The sequence below is a fragment of the Rutidosis leptorrhynchoides genome, chromosome 11 (genome assembly GCF_046630445.1).
Source record: "Rutidosis leptorrhynchoides isolate AG116_Rl617_1_P2 chromosome 11, CSIRO_AGI_Rlap_v1, whole genome shotgun sequence".
Taxonomy (NCBI): domain Eukaryota; kingdom Viridiplantae; phylum Streptophyta; class Magnoliopsida; order Asterales; family Asteraceae; genus Rutidosis; species Rutidosis leptorrhynchoides.
The window spans coordinates 211,875,329-211,889,376 of record NC_092343.1 but is presented as its reverse complement, the minus strand read 5'-3'; the positions used below and the strand labels follow the sequence as shown (position 1 = coordinate 211,889,376).

Here is a 14,048-nt window from a genome sequence, read left to right as displayed (position 1 = left end):
ACTCAAAAGTCTAGATCCAAAGTTATATTTAAAGAAAACTTGTTTGTGTGTTCTTGAACTTTCAAAGTTAACTTAATTTGTTCAAGAGATATGAGATCAAGACTAACTTGTAGTACTTGACCATATAAACTACTAACTACATGAAATTAAAGTGTATAAAATAAAGAAACAAGTTAATTAAACAAGTAATTAGCTCAAGGGTTGCTCATACTTTAAAGATTCAACCAAAGTTGATCTTTAAGTAAAGTAAACTTTAAGTTTACTTCCATGACTTACAAGCATGATTTCAACAACAATGAACTTATAATCTTTGAAACATTATATGTAGAACCTAAACTAGAGAGTTTAGTTCTTGATTGTTCTTGTTAAAACAAGATAAAGGATGAATCAAACTAGAAAGTTAGATTCTTGAAACATGTAAGTAAATAACAACAAGTAATTAACTAATCAAAGACTAGTAACAATAAACAAAAGATGATGATGATTATGTTCATGTAGAAATCAGTTTTTACCAACAAAAGAAAAGAAGAAAAGAAGTTGTTTCAAACACTTACAAGTATGAGAGAAAAAGAGAAGAAAGTTTGAGGGAATTTGCAAGTAAAGTGTGTGTGTTTTTGAGAGAGCATACAAGTGAGAGTAATGAAGGAAAATGAAATCAAAACACCACTAAAAGAACACCATGGTTTCGGCATTCAGCAGAAAAAGGGAGGGGGAGAGGTTTGTTCTTTGGTTACTAGCTTGTAAAGATGACAAAAGTTGGATATTAAGGTGTTGGTGCATGGGGATGATGTGTAACAAGATTCAAAGTGTTGAAACTAACTAGTTACCTCACTAAATGATACTTACACTTGAAGACATGGGATAACTAAGTCCACAAGTAGTGTAGGGTGGGCTTGGAAGTCCAATAACATGAGTCCATTACACTAACAAAGCCTAAGTTTAAATAAATCACAAGTTAAACCAATTAAAGCCCAAGTAACTAACTAGTCACCATAGTTAATTAAAATGATTAATAAAATTAATCATGAATGTAAATAATACTTGAAAATATTATTCGTGAAGTTTTCGGGTGTCACAAAGACGTTTCGGGCCCTTAAAAGTCAAGTACGGGCAATTATGGCAACATGTAAATGTAATAACGTACATTCGTTTAAACACGCGTATTAATAATAGTAATTATTAATAAATAAATGTTGGAAATTCCTGGGTCGTTACACAATCTCTCTATCCGTCGAATATAGAGAGGGAGGACTTTCTTCACTCTTGGAGTGTTTCACTCGGGGTAGAGAAATGACTTCTCTTTATTCTAGATTAGAGGAAGAATTATCTACGTCTCACCCCTTCATACCCCACACATGTGGAATTGGGTATTGTTATTGTTGTATAATATATATATATATATATATATATATATATATATATATATATATATATATATATATATATATATATATATAATTTGAATTTTAGAAAATTAGTATGTTGTAATAAATATAATTAACTAAATGATAATGGACACCTATCTGTACATACTTTTAATTTCATTTGGGTACAAGCAAACAATCCTGTTGAAAACTAACACAAAGAAAATAAGCAATAACTATTCACTTTTTTTGAACATCGGTTGGGATCATCGAAGGGGAACTTTAACCACCCGTTGCGATCATCTCCCGTTTCGACTATGCCGATGCAGCGATAAACCTCGCCCTCATCGCTGCCCGGGAGGAAACCTTGAAACCGATCGAAGGACACGGCCAAGTAAAACCCCCTCCCTTTACCCCCAAACGATATGGAAAAGGTGTCATGGGTGGATACTTCATGGCATAATGAAATTGTACTTTTAATATATAGCCAACGGGTCAAATTCCTGACCTCCCCGAAGCAGGCATTAACCGCTGAACCACATCACAATTTAACAATAATAACTATTCACCTATTGTGTCTTATTGATGTAAACTATAAATAAATACGAATCAGTGAGTAATCGGAATAAACAATAAATGTTCACTGTTTCACCTCTTTATTTGTTAGTGCCTAGGTCAAAAAACAAAAAGCCCAAAATCTATCATCTTATCTAGAAATATAAATAATACTACTTATAATATATCTTCACGACATCATATAAAGTAGCATGCGGTATATATTATATAATTATAATTATATAATATAATAATAATATCACAATAGAGGCGTGACGGTGCCTAGGCGAGCATGGTGTCAGGTGGTTGACGTGTCTTTACAATAAGACGCTTAGAAGTTATAAAATGCCTACGGAATGGAGACTCAGCGAGATTATCCCCATTTACAAAAATAAAGGGGATGCCCAAATCTGTGGTAATTATAGAGGCATAAAATTACTTAGTCATACTATGAAGCTTTGGGAGAGAGTGATTGAGACTAGACTCCGACGCGAAACTACGGTTTCCGAAAACCAATTTGGTTTCATGCCAGGGCGCTCTTCGATGGAGGCAATTCATATTTTAAGAAGCGTTATGGAGAAGTATAGGGAGAAACAAAAGGGTCTAGAGATGGTCTTCTTAGACTTGGAAAAGGCCTATGATTGCGTACCGCGAAAGTTGATTTGGAAGACCCTTAACGTTAGGGGTATCCCAAGTAGATATATTAGAGCTATTATGGATATGTACGATGGGGCGAAGGCCTGCGTTCGGACGCCTGTGGGAAACACAGAGTATTTCCCGATAGAAGTAGGGTTGCACCAGGGATCGGCCCTTAGTCCTTTCCTTTTTGCTTTGATCCTCGACGAGCTGTATCGAGGAATACAAGAGAACATCCCTTGGTGTCTGATTTTTGCCGATGATATCGTGCTTGTATCGGAAACAAAGGATGAGCTTAATAGAAGGCTGGAACAATGGAGGGAAGCCTTAGAACAAAATGGGCTACGGATCAGTAGACAAAAGACGGAATATCTTAGTTGCAAATTCGGTAGGACTGATGATGAACTTAATGTTGGAGGGAACATCAGCATTGGGGACCAGATCTTGCACCCACAAGAGTCGTTTAGATATCTAGGCTCGGTCCTCCACAAATCAGGGAGGATAGATGAGGACGTGACTCATCGTATTAAGGTAGGTTGGTTGAAGTGGAGAGCAGCGAAAGGGGTCTTGTGCGACAAGAAGATACCACTCAAATTGAAAGGAAAATTCCTCAAGGTGGCAATCAGACCTGCCATGTTGTACGGATCAGAATGTTGGCCAATGACGAAGGCCCAAGAGAGAAGGATGGAGGTGGCAGAAATGAGGATGCTTAGGTGGACGTGTGGTAAAACCATGCTAGATATGATCCCAAATGGTGTGTTTAGGGAAAAACTTGGAGTCAGTAGCATCATCGACAAGCTAAGAGAAGAACGACTTCGTTGGTTTGGGCATGTGATGAGACGACCACGTATTGCCCCGGTTAGGAGAGTTGAGGCACTCACGGTAGATGGTGTAAGGAGAAGGGGTAGACCTACTCGTAGGTGGATGGATAGACTAAGACTCGACATGAGGGAGCTTTCGTTGACCGAGGACATGACTTCTGATAGGGATGCGTGGAGGGCTAGAATAAGAATAGTTGATTAGGGCTACTTTTATTATTATTATTGTTATTGTTATTGTTATTGTTATTGTTATTACTGTTATTACTGTTACTACTGCTATTACTGCTATTACTGTTATTATTCTTACTATTACAATTATTAGTATTGTTATTGTTATTATTATTATTTTTTGTATCACTATTATTAATTATTAGTGTATTAGTATTTGTATTACAAATATTTATTACTATTAATATTTATATGAACTATTATTATTACTATTATTTGTATTACTATTACTATCGTTTTTATTAGTTTTATGTACTGTTACTAATATTATTAAATGAGTATGTTTTTGGTATCTTTGGTTTTGGATGTATGCATGCTTGCTTGGTTGTTTGTACGTATGCACGTAGGTTCTTGTATGTTTGTATGTATGTATGCATGCATGTAGGTTTTGTAATGAAGGTGTGATGCAGTTACACACGTTTTTGTATGTGAGTTTGTTTTTTATGTATGTATATTTGTAGGTAGGTATGTATGTATGCTTGTTTTTTACTTGTCTGCAGGTGTGGTATATTCACTCATGTATGTATGTTTTGCTAATAGGTTTATGTAGGACTGGGTGTTTATGCTATGTATGTATGGTTGTATGTGTGGCTTTATGCATGTATGTATGTACGTAGGTATGTTTCATACTTGTACGTAGGTATGTCTCATGTATATACGTAGGTATGTCTGGTGTGTATGTAGGTTTAGGTATGTGTGTATGTATGTACGTATGTATGCATGTATGTATGATCAAGTGATTCGCATCGCTCGGTGCATCTTGGGACCATTATGGCTGAGGACGACTTCCCTTGCTCTAGAGCTTGGTTGGTTCCTTTTAGTTGGGTGGTTTCGGGAGTGTCTACCGTAAAGGTGCATGAGTGGTTTTTGGTTTGCTAAGGGTGGTTGGCTCTTTGCTTGCGCAACAACTTCCACCCGGCATGCCCTCGAGTTGCTGTCCACAAGGTCTTTTGGCTCTATTTATTGAGGCAACGACAAGCGTCGTTTTAGTGGCGTCTTGACTGCCGCTCAGAGCCTAAATTGATTCTTAGGCATGCTTTAAACCCCATGAAAATCTGATTCTACCATTTTCATGGCGTCCCCCCTATATTTTATTATTATTATTATTATTATTATTATTATTATTATTATTATTATTATTATTATTATTTTTTATTTATCTTTGTATGTTTTAATTTATTTTTTATTTTTTAATTTCTATTTTCTAGTTTTAAATAAAAAAAAAAAAAGAGTCTTTTTTTAGCCGGAGGTCCTCACGGAAGCAATCTCTCTACCCTGGAGTAGAGAGGGGGATGAATTTCCTTTACCGTGGGTGGAGAATTCTCTCGACTCGTGGTAACAGAAACGACTTCTCTTCTAGTTTAGGGTAGAGGAAGGATTATCTACACCTTACCTCCCCCATACCTCGCAGGCGCGGGATTGGGTATTGTTATTGTTGTTATTGTGTAATAATAATATCACATCATATATATTTCATTTTATAGCTACAGTTGTTGCAGGGTATAAAAAACAGAAAAAAAATTTAGTGGAATCAAAAGAATAATAAGTAATACATACAAGTATACAACTATAGTATAAAACCCCGGGTTATAAATGTTACCTTTAAACAGAGAAACAACGGTTGAAGATGGAAATGTATAACAGCTTTTTCTTTCTTTTTTTTCAGATTGAAGTTTAATAACGATATTATAAATAATGGGAAAAATACATGTTGTTTCATGATCGTCAAAATCTGGAGGACTGACTGTAGGAATAACGATGTAGCGGTGGTGATGGTGGTATTTTGGAGGTGGTTATGAGTGTTGTATATGGTGTTGTTTGGGCTGTGATGATTGGTGGTGGTGGTTGACTACTTGACTGGAATCTTGAGATGAGAGAGGAGCGTGGTGGTGGTGTTGAAAAAGAGGAGGCTTGAATTGTTGAATGGTGGTGATAATGAGAGTGTAGAGGTGGACTGGCTTTTATAGAGTGAACCCAAGAGTAAACAGTGATTGCGTGATCAAATCTCATTTAAAATTTGTTTAAATTGGTTTGTCATAGATTATATATGGATATAGTCATATAGATATTAGATATTTACAAAATAAATCATGTCTGAATTGTCAAATCATGATTTTTCTTTATCAAACAAAAAAAGAGAGTAAACTTATTTGGGAAAATAAAGAGACCCCCTCCCTAGTCTTCTGTCAACTTGCCTGACACCCTTTCATTTGTTTATTAATTTTCTTTTTTTCATTTTTAATTTCTTTTTTCGTTTCTTCGATCTATATTCTATATTCTATATTATATATTATATATAATAATAAAGTCATCTTTACCTAATCTTTTTCAAAAAAATTTAAATGGAGTAGAAAGAACCCTTGAATTAACTTCCATCTTTCAATAATAATCATTAGATCTATAACTCAACATTTATCTCTCACCTAAAATTTATTTGTTTAATTACAACACTACCCTAAGCAAAACACCTCTATTAAAAAATAATACGGGGTCGTCACATGTGTTCCACTATTCCAAATCAACGATCCAGTACGAAATTAAAATTAGGGTTCTAACTGGTGTTGTCCTCTTAGGCGATGATGAATCATTGATTATCACAGCTCACGTAAATCATGCTCCAAAATTGATTAAGGTATTCGTTTCATACGATTTCTAATCATGAATAGTCTGATTCTTCTCTGAATTTCATTTAATAACGTTAATTATAGTTTCTTTTCCTTCACTATCTGCTCATAGTCAGAATCTATTGTATGAACGCATCGACGATTAATAGGTTAGGATTACAAAATTTTATTTGTTACTAATATGTTATTTGTTGGGAGATCGATTAGGGTCACATACGGAGTATTTGTCTTTCGAAATCGTGATTCTCCATCTCATGTCCTCCACAGTTTTTTCTATCAGGTATGTTTCTTAATTTCATAGCTCAAATGTATTTTTGTTAGTTTTTTCTTATCTATCTTTTTGCTTATATATCTTTCTACTTCATAGTCAGATTGAAATGGAGAACTGAATTTATTTATGGCATCAGTTTGGTTATATGCTTAGATTATTGTTGTAGATATAAATTGATTTTAAGGATTTAACTATGGCCGTGTGTTACATTCAATTCCAGTATTTTTGCTGTTTGGACTGTTTCGAAGATCTAATTATAAGTTCTTATTAGTTGGAGTTGATGCAGGTTTTACAAGTTACTGAATGTAAGTTACTAAATATAAGTTTTTATTAGTTTTAATTCTTATGTTTGATGTTTGTAAATACATATATTAGGTTACTTACCTTTGCTTGGGCAGAAAATAATGACGAGAAGGTTAGTCGTTTTGAAATGTTTATTTGTTGATTGATATTTATTCTATAGTGGTCATGAAGACATGACCAATAAGATCATGTAGTGATTATATTTCACGCTACCATGGCACAAAATATGAGAATTGAATATGGAGGGAATTCTAACAATCTTAAGTAAATCTGTCTCTTTTCTTTAATATGCACTGACTTGACAGGTAAACAATTTTATCTTGCTCTCTACATGCCAAAAGGGTTTGTTTTGGGTTAATTTAAACCCACTAAACAATTTTTATAAAGTATAGATATTTGTTAACATGTGTTTTTATGTTTCACTTAATGAATTACTTTTACAGCTACATTTGCTCATCAGGACAGACTTAAACGAAATGGATCTTATCTTTGTTTGATGAGTATATGAAGAGCTGGGTATGTACTATATATAACATCATGCATTACCCTTATCTAAATTACTCTTAATAAAAGAACGTATTGATTCACTGTTCATCCAAAGATTCAGAGATGTATTAGGTTTTTTTATGGTTATTATTATAACAAATTTATTTCAATTATAATTCAGATATATGGTATGGCTTATGGTTCTCCTGGTTGAGGTGATTGGGTTTTTTATATTAGTATAATATTACATGTGTATGCCTTTAGCCTATTGAGTGAAAGTTGCCATTTTGGTGTACTGACATTGAATTTTAATAAGGAGCCCCCCAAGTGGAAGTTGAACCATTTTACTGTTACCAGTATCAAGCGGAAATTTTAGCGAGCGGGTTAGCCTTAAACTATTCTCTTACTTATTCTAATATGAATGATGTACGTTTTATGTCGACTTATGTTTTTGTGACGAGCTCAACTATGATTGGTGTGTTCTATTGTGTATCATTTTGCGGTTTGATATTTTTAATATTGAATTGTAGCTGTAGTGAGAGTTTGTTTTTGTGGTACCGCAATTGTAGGGGGATACTGGAGCATAAACAATGGTAGTTAGGTAGTTGTGCACGAGTATTCAAGGTATGATTAACTCAAGTTTGCTATTATTACTTTCACGAAATAATATTTTAAAAGTGAGGTATGCATGTTATTGGTACTACTTAAATTGTAATTGTTGTGATGGAAACATGTTTTGACTTTAATTGGTTTCATTATCTTTTATTTTAAAAACCCGCGAAATCGCGGGTTATAAACTAGTTATTTTTCATATTCCTTTGACAAAATTACGCTCGTTGTCCCTGAACTTGTATCCAATCTTCTCAGGTCATCCTTAAACTTCTTTTTTTGCTGACGTCGTCCCTTAACTTGTACTTTGTAACTCCGGTCGTCCCTCCGTCTAACTTCCGTTTAAATTTTCTGTTAAGTCATCCCATGTGCTAGGCACATGAGGGTATTTTTGTCTTTTTATCTTTTTGTTCTCTTCACCCTCTTTTCTCCACTTAACTCATATATTACCTTTATCCTAAAATCATGAACCCTCATATTTTTATACTAAATTCAAACAATTTAAATTTTCAATTCAATTCAAACAAATAAGTAGTACTGTTGTTTAAATTAGAGATGACTAATGATAACTTTTGAAACTAAGAACACGGTTATCTAAAAGTTAATTGAATAAAATTGTCACTCGCAAACTTAATTTTAATATAAATAAATGATAAATGATGACTAATATACATATACTGATATACATATGCACACGGAATAATTGAACTTGAGAAACAATCATACATACATCAAAAGAATATAAGCACACATGATTAAATAAATACTAAAAATGCTTCAGAATTTAAAATTTAATTGTACCCATTGTTGGAATTTTGGCGATTTTAACTCAAATACAAATACAGAACCTTGAATTTTGTGGTAAGATTTGTTCGTTTTTGCTCTCGATTTGTGCGTGCTTGTGTTGGTCACCCACCGCCAAACTCTTATGAAACCCAGATTTGTAACAGCGACCAAAATCAAATGATGAAACCCAGATGGCAAAATCAGATGTTCAAACGACGGGGTGGTTTCAGATCTCAAAAACCTGCAACCAACGCAAACTGTCGCCTCCACCATCAGAAACCTGCAACGATCGCAACCGCCGCCTCCGCCATCGGGAAACCTGCAACCATCGTCGGATATATTTAATCGTATTTTAGATCTGAACACATGTGAGACTCCCCATTTACTCTGGTAAAAACTTCTGGCAGTTCTTTTGATTTGATTAAAAAAAAAATGAGAGAGATTTTAGAGAGAGAAACAAGGGGAGGAGGTGGGATCTGGAAAATGAAAGGAGAAATTGTGTTTTGAAGAAGATAAAAAGGAAAGAAAAGAAAAATAAAAGAAACGAAAAATTAAATTATTTCAATAAAAAGTGCTAGAATGACGAAAATACCCTCATGTGTCTAGCACATGGGATGACTTAACAGAAAATTTAAACGGAAGTTAGACGGAGGGACGACCGGAGTTACAAAGCACAAGTTAAGGGACGACGCCAGCAAAAAAAAAAGTTTAAGGATAACCTGAGAAGACTGGATACAAGTTCAGGGACGACGAGCGTAATTTTGTCTATTCCTTTATATACTTTTTAAATCCTTGACTTCTTATATCTTTTTTTCAAAAGCAAATAACATTTATTATTCTTATAATAAATTTAATTATCACTACTCCTTCCGTCTCTAGTTCGTCCTTAATTAATTGTCCTTTATTTTATTTTGAGATTTTCTATATTAATTGTCGATTTTTATAAATAGATACAAAAAATAAGGTAAAGCTCTTTTCTACTCTTACTTTATGCAAGACAAAAAGATAAGTAAATGGTAAAACTGTAAAGTAACAATATACAATGTAATGACGATATTTCTTAAATTGTGTATTTTTTTCTGTGATTAATAGTGTACTTCTATAAATAGATAAGAATATTTGGTTAAAGTTATTTATACCTCAATGTATTAAGCAAAATAAAAATGTAAGTAAAAAATAAGGAGTATAACTGAAAAGTAGATAAAAAGTACATGTAATAGTTATATATTCTTAAACTCTGTATTTTTTGTTTGAGAATAAATATTAAATTGTGACGGAAGTGGTAACATTTTTTAATTTCAGTGAAACCAAATTAATAAGAACAGTTGTAACGGGTGGCTACAACCCCGTTGTTGGTCTATGTGGCAGCCAATTCAACGCGAACACGGCCCGTATCCATGCGTTTGTTAATATCCGTTGTTGGTCTAGGTTGGAATCAAACGTGTGTTGTTGGTTTTTCATAATTTTTTATTATTATAATAATATTATTTTTATCCTTCTTTTAATATTTGTCCAATTATATTTGACACATCATCACAATACTTCTAACCCACACCAACATCCAACACCACCACTACTCCACTTAATCTCACAACACGTCATAGTCATCAAAAAGTGCAAAAAATGCACAACACGAACTCACAACGCGAATTACCATTACAAATGGTCTAAGTATTACTTCTTATAAAGATGTAATGATGACTATGGTGTATTATAAACATTATTATTCGTATTATTATATATCAATTTATTATTATTTATTTTAAAAAGTAGTGATGGGATATGCACGGAGTCAAGTGTGTCGGACTATAGAATTAGGTATAGGGGTTTAAATAATCCGACCCAACTTATTTATAGGTACTCCGTGTTAAATTTCTTGGCACCTACAAGGTCATTGCTAAGCTTCTTGCCAATCGTCTAAAAAAGGTCATCCCTAACCTAATCGGGTTCGAGCAAAGTGCATTTATAAAGGGAGAAATATTTTAGATGGTGCGCTTATTGCGAATGAAATTCTCTCTTTTCTAAAGCACAAACATCTTAAAAGTCTAATCTTCAAGGTCAATTTCGAGAAGGCATTTGATTGTTTGAATTGGGAGTTTCTAGATGAAATAATGCTTCAATCTCGGTTCTTGTAAATGGGTCACCTACAAAGGAATTTAATTTGGAACGTGGGGTTCGACAAAGCGACCCATTAGCCTCTTTTCTCTTTATTTTGGTGGCGGAAGGTTTAAATGTCCTTACGAAGAATGCGGTGAAAAACAAAAATTTCTTGGGTGTGGAAATTGGTCATGAAAAAGTTCCAATCTCTCACCTTTAATATGCAGATGACACAATATTTTTCGGGTCGTGGAGTGAAGGCAATTTTCACAACCTTATGAAACTCCTGAAGTGTTTTGAACTTACTTCCGGTCTCAAGGTTAATTATCATAAGAGTAGTTTAATCGGGGTTGGTGTTGACAAAATTGAAGTAGCGAACATGGCTAGAGCATTTCGTTGCAAAGTTGGTACATTTCCTTTTATCTACTTAGGACTCCCCGTTGGTGGTCATATGAAAAAAGAAGATAATTGGAAGCCGGTTATTAGTAAATTTGAGAAACGTATTTCGGATTGGAGAGCCAAAACGGTGTCATTTGGTGGGCATTTGACTCTTGTTAAAGCGGTGCTAAATAGTCTTCCGTTGTATTACTTATCTCTCTTCCGTGCCCCGCCATGTGTGATTAAAAACCTAGAGAGTGTAAGACGTTCTTTTTTTTGGGCGGGTCGGGGGGTAGTGTAACGTCCTCCCAATAGGGTTTGGAAGGAACGTCACTAATATCAAAACATACCAACATATTATAATAAACGAGAACAATACTAAATGATGAATTTAACTTTAATGAGTACGCAGCGGAAAATGAAATGTCGTTACAATGACAGGAATAACAATATCGTAAATGTTCACATGCAGAAGTAATAAATGCGATATCTCTTGATCCTATGTCCAAGTAGCATCACATAAGCGGTAAGTATAAGATCTTGAATCAAACAGCACATGAGACAAAACATGCTAAAGTGTCAACCAAAAAGGTTGAATGAAGTTCATAGGTTTAACAAAAAGTTTGTCGTTGTTTTAGACCACAAGAATTAGTTTGTAAAGTTGATCTCCCGCAGGATCAAAAAGTTATGCCAATGCGTGATATTTAGACTAAACGTTCAAGTTTTGCCCCATGACAAGTTGTGTCTGTCCTTGTCGGTTTAATTTCATTATTAAGTAATACAATGACTTGGTCAAATGTATCGGGGAAGTTACTCCCGATAGGCCTACCCCCAATAATTAAGCATGCCGCAGCAATTAAAAATATCACTGTAGGGACTTAGTCGGACATAGCCGGGTATAGCATAGTTTAACAGTTTGGTACTTGTGTCTAAATTGTAAAAAGTAATAACAACATGTGTCTCACCCCAAGTAAAGTAAGTAAGTTTGCTAGCAATAAAGAGGGGCTATGAATTCACCTTAGTAAGTAGATAGAGAGTTATTCCTCGGAATAAAGAGTTGAACGAGTGAGCAGGAAAGTCAACCTATTGACATTTAAGAGTAGTTAAGTGTTTGGCCCATGTTTAAGTTTAAGTATGTGTTTGTTTTACTAAGTTTTTATTCCTAGTAAGTTACTATTTTTATAAAGTTTCTATTTTTAGAAAGTTTCTTATTTTACTAAGTTTCTATGACTAGAGAGTTTCTACTTTTATCAGTGTTTTTCATTTTAGGATACTTGCCGTATTAGATAAGCTTCCAATCACCCATTTCCCTTCGAATGGCTAATTTAGATCTAGGGGCTTGAGCCATTGGACCCTTTAAATCGGAAATCCAAACCCTCTGCCTAGAATCTCATAGAAACCATTCGTCAAGAAAGTTCGAAGATCTATACATCTCTAATACATATCCCAAAATGTTTTTATGTTACAATATAAGTAGTAGGTTATAGGTGCTAGTAATAGTAATAGTGTATACATGTTATTTATTTTATTTTTAATTGCATATAATTTATAATATTATTTACATGTTTCGGTAAAAATAATAACCGAAGTAAAAAGTAAAAAGTAAAAAAAATAAAAAGTAAGAAAAGAATACTTACTAGTAGTAATTCTTCAAAGAGAGAATGAGAGAAATTTTGGTGTGAGTTTGAATGAGAAATGAGGGGTATTTATACTTGAAAAAATTAGGTAAAAAGAATAAAATAATTAAAAAAAAAAAAGAAATATTTTAATTCTTAATGGAATTTTAAAATTAAAAAGTATTAAATGTTAGGTCATGGGATAATGCACAAAATAAAATAATAAAAGTAGTTTTTCCATTAAAATTTTTAATTAAAAAGTAATTTATTTATTTATTTATTTTTTTTCATTTATTTTAAGGATTTTTTTTATATAAATAAACAAATTGATTTAATGCTTTTTCAAGAATATTTGTCAATAATATTTTATTTTATTTTATTTTATTTTTTTATTTAATTAATAAATATAAATTTTGCATAAAAATAATAAATAATTCGGTATTTTGTATTTTTAATAATAATTATGATTTTAATTATTAAACTATAGTTTTAGTAAGTTTGTAAATATTATTACATTTATATATAATTAGATTTATTATATAGTTAAATATATAATACATTAACTAAATAATAAAAGTGATACAGAGTTTATATACTTAGTTAAATTATGTCAAATTATATAAATTAATAATATATTATTTATTTAAGCGTACATTGTTGACTAAAAATTACTATTCGGTCAATATTTAATTGTATATAACAACCCTTAATACATATAGTCAGACATATAACTCTAGGGTTAATTCAGTAAATTTAGAAGTCGAAAAGTGAGGGTTGTTACAGTACCTCCCCGTTAATAAAAACTTCGTCCTGAAGTTTTAGGTAGACTTCTCGGATGCATCAGCGGTTGAGAAGAGATGGAGATATTTCTGTTTCATTTGGTCTTCACGTTCCCAGGTATACTCGGGGCCACGTCGTGAATTCCAACGGATGTTAACAATAGGTATGGTGCTTTGTTTTAAGCGTTTAGCAGATCGGTCCATGACTTCTACCGGTTCCTCTATGAAGTGCATTTTATCATTAATGCGAATGTCATCTAAAGGAATAACGAGAGTGTCATCAGCGAGACACTTTTTAAGATTCGAGACATGAAATACATTGTGTACGCTGCTAAGTTCAGCAGGTAATTCTAATCGATAAGCTACGGGTCCGATCCTTTCAGTAATCTTGAAGGGTCCAACAAAACGCGGATTTAGTTTGCTTCGTTTACCAAAACGAACGACGCCTTTCCAAGGGGATACTTTCAACATGACTTTGTCACCAACTTGGAATTC

The 14,048-nt window shown here is 33.3% G+C and overlaps 1 protein-coding gene and 1 long non-coding RNA gene across 8 annotated transcripts in view; one reads left to right on the top strand and one right to left on the bottom strand.

The window, feature by feature from the left end:
• LOC139876492 (uncharacterized) overlaps positions 1-5,603 on the bottom strand; it is a 37,336-nt gene extending 31,733 nt beyond the window's left edge. For all 7 annotated transcript variants that reach the window (XR_011768135.1, XR_011768134.1, XR_011768136.1 and 4 more), the window contains exon 1: positions 5,205-5,603. The gene's annotated coding sequence lies outside the window, so the exon portion shown is untranslated. The remainder of the gene's footprint in view (positions 1-5,204) is intronic.
• A 494-nt stretch (positions 5,604-6,097) lies between these two features.
• LOC139877428 (uncharacterized) lies at positions 6,098-10,115 on the top strand. Its single transcript, XR_011768579.1, has 4 exons — positions 6,098-6,236; positions 6,427-7,671; positions 7,858-7,912; positions 9,986-10,115. It is a non-coding gene; the product is annotated as an uncharacterized lncRNA (long non-coding RNA).
• The last annotated feature ends 3,933 nt before the right edge of the window (positions 10,116-14,048 follow it).